At 32.0% G+C, this 14,801-nt stretch overlaps 1 long non-coding RNA gene across 2 annotated transcripts in view; it reads right to left on the reverse strand.

The window, feature by feature from the left end:
• LOC149081629 (uncharacterized) overlaps positions 1-13,464 on the reverse strand; it is a 90,969-nt gene extending 77,505 nt beyond the window's left edge. The window contains exons 1-2 of one of the 2 annotated variants that reach the window (XR_016193280.1): positions 13,190-13,464; positions 294-374 (exon numbers count right to left, since the gene is read on the reverse strand). This is a non-coding gene — a long non-coding RNA (uncharacterized LOC149081629). The remainder of the gene's footprint in view (positions 1-293; positions 375-13,189) is intronic. The other variant, XR_016193279.1, reaches the window with a different exon arrangement.
• Positions 13,465-14,801: the final 1,337 nt, after the last annotated feature.

The raw sequence follows: 14,801 nt of genomic DNA on the forward strand, positions 1-14,801 counted from the left end.
TCTCTTCTTTAGCAGGTTTTATAAATGATTGCTTTATCACGATTTGATTCGAACTCTGAACTGTATACGATTCCCTCACGGCAAAATATCATTACAAAGAAATTAAATAAAAAAACTAAATTTAAACTGAATTTTAAAGAAAATTATTTTAGCGCGTGTTACGATACAGGTATTAACATGTTTATACCCGCACCTTGATGCGCTTTAAATTCCATTTCTATATTGGGATATTTTGTTGAAATTATGCACCAATTAAGAATATTCCAAGAGATTTTTTATAAGGGGTCTCATACCTTTTAACATAGTGAAAGCTATGCTCTAGTACAGCGATCTTCAACCTGTTACTCGCGAACACCATGGTGCTCCTCGAAGCACTGAAACATGATTAATTTTAATTATATATGAAATATCAAAGATAAAAAAACATCAGAAACATTCAGAACTAACAGTAAGCATGGCCCTACTTTTATGTCACACCGCATGCTTCTGATATGTCCACAACGCCTTCCATGCCATCGCCAGTAAACGCATAATACCATCTTTAAATGCCAACTTTCAACGTTTATTTAAGTTTTATACTGCTCTTATAGCATTGCAATAAACAATATTTGTGGTGCTGCCGTTTAATATTTCATTTTAATCGTAGCCGTGTCTTCTTAATGCGCTTAGTAACATTTTTTTCAAGAGCACACTTAGAAAGGTCTGAATGTTAAATCTCTATGGTTACCCCTTATAAAAACACATTGAATTCATTTTTATTGAATTCATTTTTTTCATGTAAATTGAGGCTTTTAGCATAATTTACATTTTTCATTTTAATTGAAACAATACATCAGCGCGAAAAAATTAATTAGAGTGGATTTTGTAATTACTTAAAATGCTTAATTAAGGGTAAAATATAGTTTGCCTTGATTTTAATGTTATCTAATAAGAAGAAAAGATTGCTTTGTTGCTTGTTGAATAGTTGTTGCCATAGACTTAAGATATAAATAGTGGTAAGATATAAATACTATAAATAGTATTATTACTCTGTGGTTGTTGCCTTGAATTTTATTTCAAATTGTCTCAATTTGGTGCGATTTTATAAATCTTTGAACACGTAAAATTTCACTAACTCTCATAAGTGACACCGACAGGAAATCAACTCTTTGTAGTAAAATTATTTTTTGTACTTATGAATAACCGTATTTATACTAAAATGACGCTGTAAAAGATGTACCTTCTAAAATACTGTTAAGGGTTATGATCTAAAGGCTGGGATCCAAGGGTTAAGTTTCATTTGCATGCATCTGGAGGGGCACGGTCATAGTGACAGTTACTTTTGACTACCCTGTATATATAGCTTTAGGATATTTTTGTTTTTGGTTTAAATTTTAAAATTTTTCGATAACTCGTGGAAAATGAAGAACAAAGAGAGAAAAGTTGTGTTCATTTAACCCTCTATCTACCAGATTATGAAAATTTGAATAAGAAAATGATAATAAGTATAAATATAATGATAGTATAATAAATAATTACTTTTATGCAAATTTTTTCGGCATATCATTTTAGTTCTTGTTAAAAATAATAATAGAAAAATACCGTCTTTCATACAATTAGTAGCCTACATAACAAATCATTTAACTTGGTACTCCAAGGTACCGTCGGCAGATGAAGCGTTAACATAGAAAAGAGTCACCTTACTTGAAATTTAACGTCAAACTGCTGAAAAATGACAACTAATGAGGCCTAATAAATAGCAAAGCAATTAAATTATTCCTGATTCAAGACGAATAGTAAAACGTCTCCCGTATAGATTGCCTTGATTTTTTTTTTCACGTGCGATTTTGCATATACATTTAAATTTGAACTAAATTAACGCTTTTTGTGCGTTTCAAAAAAATGAGCATAACTTGTCCTTTGTTGTTATTTTTCATCATTAATCGAAGAAGATTTAGAATTTCACCATTTTACACATCTCTACGTGATTATTTTTACATTTTTCACTTGTTTGAATACGAAAAGTGCACCCCACTTCAGAAACTAGGCTTATCTAATATCTATCTGGTATAATTGTCTTCTCATTCGCATATAAATTGATAGATAAAGATTTCGCTAATCGTCCTACAAAAAAATATCTTTTGAATGTATCGAGGTATAAATTAGTGATAAGAGGAAAAAGAAAATAATAAAAAAAGGTGAAAATAAAAATTCCCATTTAACTCGAAATTGTGAAATAACTGAATTTACTTATTACGACCACAATTGATGAGAAAGCGTGCAGTCGTTTCCTTGAGTGCTTTCATTATCAAAATTTCTAAAAACAATGAAAGGCACTTTGTCCTTTTGAATTTTTGAAGAAAAAAATCATTTTAAAATTGAGGTAATAAATAAAATTTCAACAACATGCCTAAGAAAATACTAGAAATACAATCGACCCCTTTTCATATTAGTGTGATATGCAAGTATATATTTTAGAAGTAGTAGAAATACTGCATATATATACGGGGTGATTATAAAAAAACTATGCCGACATATGGGCCCCTAACTATCATACCATTCACAGAAACTGAATGAAATTTTGGCATAAGGTATTTTGAGGTATGCGCTCAAGAATGATATGGAAAACAACAGTGTCACTCTAACAGTTACGGTTACAGTGAGAAAATTTCGAAAATATCAAATGGCAACACCAAGTTTTTTGTATTGGAATGCGATCTCCATACTGAAAAACACTAAATAGCGTTGGAATGGCACCTTTAGCACGAAAATCCCCGGAGCTAGGCAAGGAAAAAGTGAAAAGGACTTTGCCGTGCACCAGAGCATTAATGTTCGTTTCATTCGTCACACCGTTTCTTCGATCCCAGCCTGATTAGTCCTCCACAAGGTCATGTGGAAAATTTGTGAAACACAATAAGATGCTTTATTTTATGCTGCTTCTCTGTCCTTATTGGTTGTCCTCACTTTTAGCCTATCTACCGCCGGTGATTTTCATGCTACAGTTGCCGTTCGAACGCTATTTAGGGTTTTTCACAATGGAGATCACATTCCAATACAAAAAACTTGGCGTTGCCATTTGATATTTTCGAAATTTTCTCACTGTAACCGTAACTGTTAGAGTGACACTTGTTTTCCATATCATTCTTGAGCGCATACATCAAAATACCTTATGCCAAAATTTCATTCAGTTTCTGTGAATAGTATGATAGTTAGGGGCCCATATGTCGGGATAGTTTTTTTATAATCACCCTGTATATATATATATTGTACGTGTATTTTTTTCTTTTAAGATAATTTTCAAGCAAGAGTTATGAATCATAATTGAAGATAACAGTGACAACTGCAAGTTGACATCGGTCCTTTTGAACATGAATGGCCAATATAATTCACATACGGTTCGATGAATTTGTGCTCTTGGATGTTATACCCAATGGCACAAGGTGGATGCTTGAAACCACTCAATATCAAACGCATTTTCTCATTTACACACCGGAATGATCATATCTTATCATCCAATCAGGGGATTTACAAAAGTGACCCTGTCTAAAAGAAAATTTTCTTCGGTTCAATGCTATTTTATATGCTTATCCAGGTAATAGCAGCTACATGCAGTAAGCATGTTAATACACATAAGCATAAGCACCGACATGAAGAAACCATTGGAAGGATGGACTGAAAGTTGCTGATCGTCCCGTATATACAGGACTCAGCACGTACGCAGGAAAGGGAGGATGCATTGCATTGGTTTTCAGAAAGGATTGAGGGGCTCAGCTCCCTACCAAATTTATTGGAGTGGGGGGGGGGGCTCAAATAGCCTCAGCACCTCGGTTCTGGCACCTATGCACATAAGTATGCCACTGATATGCCTCTTTCGATTTATTTTTTCACCGCACACAAAACTTATGTTTGCATTAATGCCAATAAAAATTTAAGGACCACAACAGGCGAAATGCCCAAAAAGGTGAGTGGGTGAGAAGGAAATATATATACAAATAAACAGACAAATGCCCATAAAAATATGAATGTCAAATTTATTGAAAACACAGCAACCCCTATAAGTAAAAGCACAATGATGATTAATTAGGAATGTTCGGGATGGGCAGGGGAACCAAGTTTCCTCGAAATGGTATAAAGAATGAAAGTGAAATATAAAATCGTTTCTAAGCAACAAAAGGTACATTATTGGATTAAAAATTTACTTTTTACATAAAAGGTATCATCATTAATTTCACCTTCTAAGTTTGCAGATTATGTGGTTTAGAACTTCAACAAAAAACATTTTTTGCTTTGAAAAATTTGCAATACAGTGAAAATTCTACAAAAAGATACACTCTATATAACAATAACTGCCTATACACATAAAATGGTAATACTCTTTGGTTGCGATGCCCTTTTCACAGTGTTGATATATTCCATCTATATCGATAACTCCTTTATAGCAATACGTTTCTCCGGTCCTTTGAGTATCATTATATAGACGTTTTACTGTATTGTTTGAGTAACTGTATTATCACTGTACACTGTATTATCATCGCTCATCGAAAAAAATCATTTTCATTTTCATTCTTTGACAGGTTTTATTAAAAACCGAATGTGCTAATGGGTATCCAAGTTGCAGGTTATATTGTAGGCTTATGTGACATGGTTTTTCGATTGGCCCTTACACGAGACCCCCCCTCTTTGTCAAACATCGGTGTGAACCAGGTATCCACGGTGCTATTACATAGTAAAAGCAGGCCAGTTGTTTTCGGAGTTGTCATAGAAGTTAGATTATCTAAAAATCCCTGCTCATTTTATTAGGTTTAACAAGGGTTATTGAATGGTATGTGTTCTGTAATTATTTCACACCATTCTATGTCACAGATAGGAAATTTGTCAAACATCATTCTCAAGAAAGTTTCAACTGTTTTAGGGTATTTTTGGGCCGATAATTTTTCAAAACTTTGCAAGATATTGGCTTTGGTTTTGGAAATAATTAATTGCTCACTTTTCAATGTAGTATTACTATTGAAATTTAATTTATGTCAAAAACTAGAGCCAATCCGACAAAACCAATGCCATATTCGGATTCAGTGCCCTAAAATCACTGAAATATTTTTGCCAATGATTTACTGTATTTATTTATCATGCACAACTTCAATGTGATTTTTTATGACGCTTATGCATTACCATAGAAATTTAATTGTCACTTTATCTCAAAAACTAGAGCCAATCTTACAAAACCAATGCCAGATTCGAAATCAGTGCCCCAAAATCACTGAAATATCTTTGAGAGCAAAATAAATGTTGAGTAGTGATTATTAAAGAGAATAAATACTTCTCTAATTATTTATGAATTCCTTGCAGCAAATGTATAATTCTGAGAATACAAGTATATATTGAATCAAGTAATCACTCATTTTTAGCGCATCCATTCATCAGAATAAAAGGGAAAATGTGGAAAATATCAATTTGCGTTATTGGGCGGAATCTCTCGTCACTTCTGAAAGTAAACATGGATTTTTTTTTCCCCCTTTCTCTCATGATGATTGTGTGAGTACAGATTGAAACGCTTAATATTCATGAGCGTCGCATTTTGAACGCGGGGCGTGGCACAAACAAAACAACCGATTTCCACTCAACACCTCTCTGGGAAATTTATTAATGCGACCGAAGAGAGATCATGACTAGAAGCAATTAGCATGCTACATTGATTTCTTGTCTTTTTCCTTCGTGTGAGAAAATTACTGTTCCCCTGACCTCCCAATGAGTATTGCTGATGCTTATCGAACCGCGAACTCAATAATGGAAGATAACCACTTCAATTTTATGTTTACCTGAGCTTTTGTTTTAAGAAGAAGAAAAATATAAAAACAATTTACAAAACCTTCTCCTGATATATTGTAGCCAGAAGATGGAAGAAAGAAAAGTGAATCGAATTTTTACGTCTCAAAGGACCAATCACAGGCGTTGCTTCTCTTTTCTTTTGTTGATCTTCAAGATTGTAATAAAAAATAAAATGAAGGCATTGTTCATATATGATCTGTACGATCAGTATAAGTAAGTAAAAATAGACTCTGGGAGCGATCGTGGTTTCATATACAGGGGGTTCTGAAGTAATAAAAAGTTTAAGGTGATAGAGACACCAAACAAACATTTTTTTGCCAGTAAATGCATGGACGCTAGAGAAGAATTTAAGCTGTAGTGGCTGTTTCAGGCACCATTGAGTTGGAGTGCTATTGAGTAGAAAGCGCAACCAAGAATTTCAACTGCGTCTTTTTACGGTTGTATATATTATGGACTTTTTTTCCTCGATGTTATTTCTTTATATGCGTTGCGGACAAGTCCAAAGTCTAACTTGTTTGCGAAGTTGCCCAGACTTCAGACCACTTCACCAAGTGACCGACAATTTGCTGCTAGCCATCTTTGCGCTAGACATCAGGCATCGACCGTAATCCATAGCACACATATGCACAATAAAACTATACAGTTGATCCCTAAAACTATTACCTAAAACGTTGTAAGCGGGAAACGCTTTAAACGGGGAATATTAATGAGAATTAGTTGGAGATGTGAAACCATGTAAGTCGCACTGAGCGGAAAACGTTATAATACGTTTTCCCGCTTAGTGCGACTTTCATGGTTTCACATCTCCAACTAATTCTCATTAATATTCCCCGTTTAAAGCGTTTTTCCGCTTACAACGTTTTTTATGCCGTTTTTTAAGAAACAAAAGTTTTAGCATGATCCACTGTAAACAGTCAAATTTTAATTAGTCTAATAAGCAGCAGCCACTGGAAAAACTATAAGTATTTATATTTTTTAAAGAAACTTTTCCTCCCAAAAATATTTTTTTTCCAGCCACCTTTTTATGTAATTTGTTTGTTGTGGCCTTAAATTTTGTATTCAAATATTTGTATTTAAAATACCTTATTCACAATTTTTTGTTTACTATTCCGCTTTTTCTCACTGCTTATCTTTGCATGCTTGAGAATGGCGCATCTAATTTCTCAGTATTCTTAAATACGTCCAACTTGTGCAAAATCATAATCTCTAATGACCGGATGGGGAATTCACAAACTGATATTTCTTTTGACTTTACGGCAATTCAGTAGTACCCAAACTGCCACGACACATTTCTTGGGAACTCTATAGCCCTGCCCCTACTTTAATTATAATTCCACAGCACTCTTGAACAATCTCAAGGCACCCCGCCCCCGTAGGATGCCGCGACACATATAGTCTTTGGAGGTATTAACCTGGGTTCTAGCATTTCAAGACAAAAAAAATTCTCTTTAACGTTGCAAAAATCACACATTATAAATAATGAACTTCTTTAATAAATGCTGTAAATGAGAGATTTTAAGCAATGTTCATAAAGAATTTGTTGAAGTTCAAATATTGTTTTCATATTTCTAACTCAATAGAGACTAAACAACTAAGAGACTAAACAGAGTCAATATCCAATCTACAGAACCTAAACGCACTAATTGCGTCCGTGCACTCCTTGACAAAACATGTTTGGAATTTAGTGGGCTTTATCAACAATTAAAGTTTGTGCCATAAAATCAGAATTACCCTCTATGATATTTCTTCTATAATTGAGATAATTCAGGGGATTATAAACTAAACTAATCAGTTAGTCATTTTTCCCCCAATTATAAAACGTGGAATATAGTTCTTTTAAACTCGTTCATAGAATCATCCCGGTTTCATTAATTCTGCGTGAAAAAATTCCTCAAAAACTAACATTTCAAAAGACAAGTAAAAAATTCTGTAGTTGGTTGACAAGATATAGGGTGTCCTGTAAGTCCTAATGCGGCCTTTTTCTCATCAACTGCTCGTCGTATAGGTATGGTTTCTGTTTAGAAAGTGCTCAAAATGTGTTCAAAAATCACCCTGTAGAAGTTTTGAGAGTGGAAATACAGCACGTCATAAAGAAATCTAAATTTTTATACGGAAACGCGGTCCTGAAAAACCCGATTAGAAAGTTGTTGTCCTGTCTCTCCTGAGTCCAACAAAAAAATTTTATATTTCCAAGTATTCATTAATGCGAATATTCGCTGAGATATTTAAATAAAAAAGTCGGAGGAAGGTTGGGAAAGAACGCCATAAAGTACCGGACAATGCTTCTTTTTCTCAATTTTGTGGTGTTTGGTTAGAAAATAACTATAAAATCACATTTTTGAGATATAAGCATTTTCATTGTCATTTAGAAACCAAAAATAAAGCATACACACAAATACAAATGAAAATAATCATAAATCAGCATGTTGTTTAGCCATGCGTACGTATTTGTGCATTTATCTCTCTTATAATTAGTTATAATTAGCAAGACTTACTTTTAGATTAAAAAGCCATTTTTTTGGAGATATCATGTTCTGACGAAACACCTCAGAATTTCCCTTCGATTTTTGAATACAAATATCTCCACTAATATTACTCTTAAAAGCATGGAGTTCTTTTTTCGGCCTTAGAAGAGATAGGGCAGCAACTTTCTAATTGTGTATTTTAGGACAGAGTGTCCATATAAAAATTTAGGTTTTTCATTTTGTGACAGTGTATTTCCACTCTCAAAACTGAAACAAGGTGAATTTTGAAGACATTTTGAGCATTTTCTAAATTGAAACCACACCTCTTCGAATAACGGTTATTTTGATAACAGCCGCATTAGGACTTACAGGACAACCGATATATTTTAATCAGTATTGATGAATGCAAGGTGATTTTTAAGTGTTATTATTTCTTGATATGGTGTATAAATGTGGTGTATATATGGTGTATCTTGAAATTGTGTATTAAACGAGTAAATTAATTTAACAAGTTCTATATTATGGCAGAGGTATTTCGAGTTACAAAATTACTTAGAAGACTGTTGAAATGTATTTGTAAAAATATATTTTTAATGCAAATATATACAATTTATGTGCATGAAACATTCCCGAATTTTTCTTGAAAATTCGATTTTTAAGAAAAAACACAAGATTTTTTAATGCATGAAAATTCGGAAAGTTTTAAGCAATTCAATTCTACAGCAGCTACCGTACTGCAGCACTGTGTACCGTATTAACCCTGTAATAAAAACCAATATCATTCTGAATGAAATTATACACTGTCCAGTAGGCTACCATCCCAATTGCTTTTCATACTAGTGTTAAAATTGTTGAGATATGGGACAAATTAAAGAGTTTTCCATTTAAATTAAATTTATTAATTTAAATGGAAAATTTACTTGAGAAAAACCACTGTATGATGCAAAAACAGGGGAGCAATTCATTAATTTCTAGGGTTTTATTTTTATTTACAAATAAGAAGAAATTTCATTCAAATACATACATCACCAAAAAAAAGTTACTATAGATAGAATACCGTATAATATATTTTTGGTTCTGGTTTTAAATCTCGTGTAATGATTTCACAATGCTGTATACGTATAATGGGATTTCATTTTCCGTACTTTCAAGATTTAGCGCAATAGACTTGAATTCTATAATTTAGTGTATTGAAAATATACAGTATATACAGTTTTTGACTCATTCTATTTTTATAAAAAAATTTGAATATGTATTCGTTGCTGTATTTTAATTTCTTCCTATAAATTTACGCTTTGAAGTTATACTCAACATCGGAGAATTTCCCGTTTTTTAAATCAGTAGTATCTTTATGTACTGTAGATTAGAACAATTTCGGAAACTTTTTAATGGGATTTTTCTATTAAGAAATATTGATGTTCTCTTCTATAAAGTAATCAATCAATTACTTGAAAAACTTGTAAACTTCCTTTTCTTTGCAAAAAGCCAAACATCGTGAGTAGATTTTCATCAAGTAAATCCATAGAGAAATTTAATAAAATAGGTGTTTTAATTTTTTATTAATTACGAAGAAAATAATGTGCATTCTTTTAGGCAAACTTATCAGTTACGAGTACAAGTACAAAATTTAAGGCTACAGCAAAACAATTACACGACAAGGTGGCTAAGACAAAAACTAATATTCTGTATATATAAAAGTATTTAAGTACATAAATAAAAAATAACTATAGTAAATAAATAATGGCATAATAAATATAGATGTTTGTAGAATCTGAATACAACGACCAAAATTAACGAAAAATCTATATATCGACTGTATTTGTTATTTAATAAGATTATTTCTAGATTACTTTTGATTCAATAATTGTCTAAACAGATGCTACAAGTGATAAACATTCACGCGTGATGTAGTTTATAATAACAGCAAAAACACACAAAAAATTTGTGCTCATGATTCTCGTAAACTGAAAAGATCAAATTTTATTTTATTTTTACCCGATCTCTATCAAATTTTGAATATGTGGTCAGCAGGGCAACCAATATTTCGTTTATGTGGTTTTCATCATCCCTTCAAATTTACAAATAAAATTTCATCAAAAAGTCAATTGTTCATGGGATTTCGTGGGTAGAAAAAACACATTTTTATGCTCCTATTATCATTGTTATTAAATTTTGCGCGTTAACATTTTTTTTGCTTCCGCATGCTTGACTATGGAATCTTACAAATGATATTGCGATGAGATTCTAACATTCAACTTTGCAACTTTGATGTAACTTAGATTTGAAGTTATGATAGAAGAAATACATTAGCTTTTTACCATATTCTTCTGCTCAAGGAAGTAACAAAATATTGAAATAGGGGTTCACATTATAGCTTTTTTGAAAAACGCATTGTTTCGAAAGTCACTGTTAAAAACTCATTGTTAAAAAACGCAATGTTTCGAAAGTTGTTGTTGAAGCATAAAACTAGAAACACACACACACACACTTCTCCTCGGAAATTTTTTCTCTGAAAAAAGCTGGAAATTCTTTGGCTTCTGACAATCGTTCGTTTCTGGTCCTGTTTGGTTTATTTGCAAAATTTGGCGAATGTTGAACAAGAATTACAGATTTCTATTGAGAAAATACACATAGACTCAGAAAAGCAATTTCATATCTACAGATTCATTGCTGTGTTAGAAAGTAAGCCTATTCATAACTTTTATTCATGGTATCTAAATGCATATTTCTCCTGTAATTCCCAAATGATAGTAAAATTAACATTTGAATCGTTTATTATCATTATTTGAATATTGGGTTTGGTGGATGCAAAAATGTAGATGCATGTTTCGCTCCTGTGACCTCAAAACACAAGCCCACAAATTACCCCAAAACTGTAATTAATGTTATAGATGTAGGTTATCATGTCATTGACCATAATTTATTAACCGCATATTTTGTAGGAATGATTAAACTTTCCTATGCATCATGTAGCTAATAACTGTAATAAATTGATAATCAAATTTTACAATTAATTTTTATCAAAAAGTGTAGACATAATCAAATGTTTATCCGAATTTTTTAAAAAAAGGTAAATTGTCATAATAAAAGCAAGAATAAAAATTAACATAACCTTTCATAGTTCACCCGCATAAAAACGTATTGAATTTTTTTTTTTCACAATTTAAAATTTTTCTGATGTAAACAGGTGCTGTTAGCATATTTTTAATCGAAATAATAAACCATCAGAGAAATTTAATTAATCAGAGTGGATTTTTTCATTAATTGTAATGGCCAATTAAGCGTAAAATACAGTGGATCCCACTTTCAAAAAAAAACGGTCATGAAAGAAGGTTGTAAGCGGGAAAACGTTTTAAACGGGAAATCTTAATGCGAATCATTTAGAGCGGGGAAACGGAAATAAGTCGTACTAGGTGGGAAAACGTTATAAATGGGAATCGCCTGTATACAGTTTTCCTTCATTTTACTGTTATCTATATATACTGAGTTCTTTCTTAGCAAAATTGAATATGTTTGTGACTGAATTTTATTTCCCTCAATTTGGTAAAATTTTATAAATCTCTCCACACGCGAAATTTCAGCAGCTCTCAAAAAATGAAACCGACATACATCAAACTCCATCTAGATAAAAAAATATTGCACTTATATGGCCGTATTTTATACTAGAATGGCACTAAAAGATGCGATTTCTAAAATACCAAAAGAAATTGGTATAATGGGTTTTTTGACCATGTGTTTGCCATGTATATTCAAATATATACTAGACCAGGACCATACAGGGTTAACATAGTAAGATTTGAATTTCAAAATAAAAAATCGCGCGTGAATACAAAATATGATAAATAATTTCATCTCTCACTCGATGAGTAGAAAACATTTTTAATATTGGGTAGAAATGTTTGAATGCCCTTCAGTTGAATTTTCTCAAGGTCGAACATTTTTGTATTCATTGAATTTCAAAATACTGAGCTAATGTCGGGAAAAAAATGTTCAACCTTGAAAAAGTTCAATTGCAAGGCATTTAAACATTTCTATCCAATAATAAAAATGATTTTTATTCATCGAGTGAGAGATGAAATTGTTAATTATGCTTTTTATGTACGAATTTTTATTTAAATTTTTTTTTTCCACTACATTTCACATTTTTCTATTTCATTTTTGAATAGCTCAGTATTGGCAATTTGGGTTATCTCTTTAAATTCAGTAATGACTAAATATCGTTAACGAAACTATTTTTTTAACAAACGGGAAAAGAATGCAATATCACTGATACGGTAAATGTGATAAGTCGGTTATTATACATAATAACAGCTCATTATGAATGTTTACCAATCGTTTTGGTGAGTTTGATAAATTTATCACTTTTACCGGCGAATATACATAATATCCTAATGTAATTGGTGAAATTGATAAATATGAAAAATATTCCAAATGAGTCTCTAGTATGTGTGATGAATACAGTCGGACCCCGATATAATGATAACAAATTTTACGATCATACCCCGATATAATGATAACAAATTTTACGATCATACCCCAATATAATGATAACAAATTTTACGATCATACCCCAATATAATGATAACAAATTTTACGATCATACCCCGATACATTAATGCAATACATGTATGAACTATCATGTTTACCAAGGATACGACGCTTGGGTGTTATGCATAATCACCGGCAAAAGCGATGGTTTTTTCCGGCATTCTAACATTTTTATTCCAATATTCTAATATTTTTATACTCTATATTTTTCTGTTTCTGATATTTTTAGTTGCTGTGAGTTCTACTTCGAATATTTAACTGAAAATGGGTAAATTAGAGATTCCAAAATGTGATTCGTATTAGTTTTATCTCAAAAATATACAGTTCTCATAACCCTAATGTGAAATGAATCATTACGAAATGGGACTCACCTCTTTTAGCGGCTTTTCTTGAAATTGATGAACGCGAGAGAGGAGATTGCGCATCGCGCAATATAAGCGAAAACAAGCCGAGATGCGAGCACCGCAACTTCCCGTCGATCACAAAGGCCTACGTGAGATTGAAACCTACGGTCCGAAAAGGGCCTGAAAAGAATGTCTCACCGGAAATAGATTTAAATGAAAAAGAAGGTGTTGTGTGTGTGTGAGTGTAAAAGAATGGATACGGAAAATAAAAAAAAAAGTTTATACGGAAATTAAACCCAGAGAAAAACTAAAATTTAAAAGCGAGTTAATACTAATAATTTTGCGTTTTTTTTCATCCCACAAAAGGAATACTTTTTATAATACCGGTCTGTGCCGGATTAGACAGACCGTAACACCGTTGACGCCTACAACAATGCTTTGTTGCCAAACGTTGTAATTTTTGCTTTCGTTGTTATTATTATTTTCTTCTCTATATATTATCGTAGGGCCAGGGAACTACAATGGGAAAGAAAGACCAATGCCCTCGTGTGGATGGTCAATCTTTTTTTAAGACCTGCTGTTCATAAAATATACGACCTGAATTCCAAATAATTACCGAGTACGTAGATTCGTTTTGAGATATTGAAATGCAGTCTATATACATATGCGTGGCTTAGATACAACTTACCTACATACATACATTGAATGGTAAGATAACATGAGTAAGTGTGGAAATGAGTTTTGTATTCATTTCAATTCCGGCTTTTGTCGTCCTGATGTTAAAAAAAAAGAAACTGAATATTGAATCTGGAAATGGTTTTCAAAGATTTTAGTAGATAAATAAGTTGAGCTTCGAAAATAGAAATTTATGAAAAATTGTTATTCTGGTGGTAGGATAACCGAAGTCATTCTTTATTCTAGAAAGAAAATTAAAAAAAAAATGAAAATAATGCAATAATACGAATTATACAATCGTCTCGGATTGCGGGTTTATATTTTCAGTTAAAATCACATTTATACTGGTTATATAAGAGCGTAATATTGCTTCGAAGGCAAATACGAACGGGAAAAAATTATGAGATCAATTTAAACATACCTTTTTTTCATATGCTAAATTCAAAATGCGTTCCATAAGAGCTTAAAGTAAAATCATGAAAAATCGAGAAGTATAGGTAGGCCTACGGCAAAAAAAATTCCAAATCAGAAATTTCTCATTTGTTCGCAAAAATAAAAATTTCCAAGTTAAGAATTTTTACATTCATCCCGATACAAAGAAAAATTCAGATCGAAAATTATGCATTCATTCGAAAAATTATTTTTTCAAATCAAAAATTTTGCATTCATTCGTAAAAATTCGAATTTTTACAGTATAATTGCAGGGGGTCAAGTATCAAATTATTATACTCATAGTTGAAATTTCTGGAATTCAAGTGCTAAGCAAAATTACTACCTATTCTTGCTTCAAGAAGTGTAAATTATCAAGAGTTTGCGCAAAAGTGGTCAAAATCAAATTTTCTTCAAAAATGGCCAATTCCGCATTTATTGCCTCTGTTTCTTGAATACGAAAATTACTTATCCCTAATTATAGGCCTATGCAGGTATTACACATTATGTGTTTCAGTTTTGAAAAGCTTGTGAC

This window comes from Pholcus phalangioides, unplaced genomic scaffold (genome assembly GCF_987345545.1).
Source record: "Pholcus phalangioides strain wild (caught in Gottingen) unplaced genomic scaffold, Ppha-v1.0 ptg000009l_1, whole genome shotgun sequence".
In the NCBI taxonomy this organism is placed as follows: domain Eukaryota; kingdom Metazoa; phylum Arthropoda; class Arachnida; order Araneae; family Pholcidae; genus Pholcus; species Pholcus phalangioides.